Below are 2,073 nucleotides of genomic sequence, written 5' to 3' on the forward strand. Positions count from 1 at the left end.
TCAGACAACAAAAAGAAATCAAAGGCATCCAAATTGGCAAAGAGGAAGTCAAACTCTCACTCTTTGCAGATGATATGATACTTTATGTGGAAAACCCAAAAGACTCCACCCCAAAACTGCTAGAACTCATACAGGAATTCAGTAAAGTGGCAGGATATAAAATCAATGCACAGAAGTCAGTGGCATTCCTATACACCAACAACAAGACAGAAGAAAGAGAAATTAAGGAGTCGATCCCATTTACAATTGCACCCAAAACCATAAGATACCTAGGAATAAATCTAACCAAAGAGACAAAGGATCTGTACTCAGAAAACTATAAAATACTCATGAAAGAAATTGAGGAAGACACAAAGAAATGGAAAAACGTTCCATGCTCATGGATTGGAAGAACAAATATTGTGAAGATGTCAATGCTACCTAGAGCAATCTACACATTCAATGCAATCCCCATCAAAATACCATCCACTTTTTTCAAAGAAATGGAACAAATAATCCTAAAATTTGTATGGAACCAGAAAAGACCCCGCATAGCCAGAGGAATATTGAAAAAGAAAAGCAAAGCCGGCGGCATCACAATTCCAGACTTCAAGCTCTATTACAAAGCTGTCATCACCAAGACAGCATGGTACTGGCACAAAAACAGACACATAGATCAATGGAACAGAATAGAGAGCCCAGAAATGGACCCTCAACTCTATGGTCAACTCATCTTCGACAAAGCAGGAAAGAATGTCCAATGGAACAAAGACAGTCTCTTCAACAAATGGTGTTGGGAAAATTGGATAGCCACATGCAGAAGAATGAAACTGGACCATTTCCTTACACCACACACAAAAATAGACTCCAAATGGTTGAAAGACCTCAATGTGAGACAGGAGTCCATCAAAATCCTAAAGGAGAACACGGGCAGCAACCTCTTTGACCTCAGCCGAAGCAACTTCTTCCTAGAAACATCACCAAAGGCAAGGGAAGCAAGGGCAAAAATGAACTATTGGGACTTCATCAAGATAAAAAGCTTTTGCAAAGCAAAGGAAACAGTCAACAAAACCAAAAGACAACCGACAGAATGGGAGAAGATATTTGCAAATGACATATCAGATAAAGGGCTAGTATCCAAAATCTATAAAGAACTCATCAAACTCAACACCCAAAGAACAAAGAATCCAATCAAGAAATGGGCAGAAGACATGAACAGACCTTTTTCCAAAGAAGACATCCAAATGGCCAACAGACACATGAAAAAGTGCTCAATATCGCTCAGCATCAGGGAAATCCAAATCAAAACCTCAATGAGATATCACCTCACACCAGTCAGATTGGCTAAAATTAACAAGTCAGGAAACGACAGATGTTGGCAGGGATGTGGAGAAAGGGGAACCCTCCTCCACTGTTGGTGGGAATGCAAGCTGGTGCAGCCACTCTGGAAAACTGTATGGAGGTTCCTCAAAAAGTTGAAAATAGAGCTACCATATGATCCAGCAATTGCACTACTGGGTATTTACCCCAAAGATACAAAAGTAGGGATCCGAAGGGCTACGTGCACCCCGATGTTTATAGCAGCAATGTCCACAATAGCCAAACTGTGGAAAGAGCCAAGGTGTCCATGGACAGATGACTGGATAAAGAAGATGTGGTATATATACACAATGGAATATTATGCAGCCATCAAAAGGAATGAGATTTTGCCATTTGCAACCACGTGGATGGAACTGGAGGGTATTATGTTGAGTGAAATAAGTCAAACAGAGAAGGACATGTATCATATCTCACTGATATGAGGAATTCTTAATCGCAGGAAACAAACTGAGTGTTGTTGGAGTGGGGGGTGGGGTGGGAGGGATGGGGTGACTGGGTGATGGACACTGGGGAGGGTGTGTGCTCTGGTAAGCGCTGTGAATTGTGCAAGACTGTTGAATCTCAGATCTGTACCTCTGAAACAAATAATGCAATATATGTTAAGAAAAAAAAAAAACGAAGAAGAAGAAGAAGGTAGCAGGAGGGGAAGAATGAAGCGGGGGAAATCGGAGGGGTAGACGAACCATGAGAGACGATGGACTCTGAAAAACAATC

The sequence above is a fragment of the Mirounga leonina genome, unplaced genomic scaffold, assembly GCF_011800145.1.
Source record: "Mirounga leonina isolate KUSES-001 unplaced genomic scaffold, KU_Mleo_1.0 Mir_447, whole genome shotgun sequence".
In the NCBI taxonomy this organism is placed as follows: Eukaryota; Metazoa; Chordata; class Mammalia; order Carnivora; family Phocidae; genus Mirounga; species Mirounga leonina.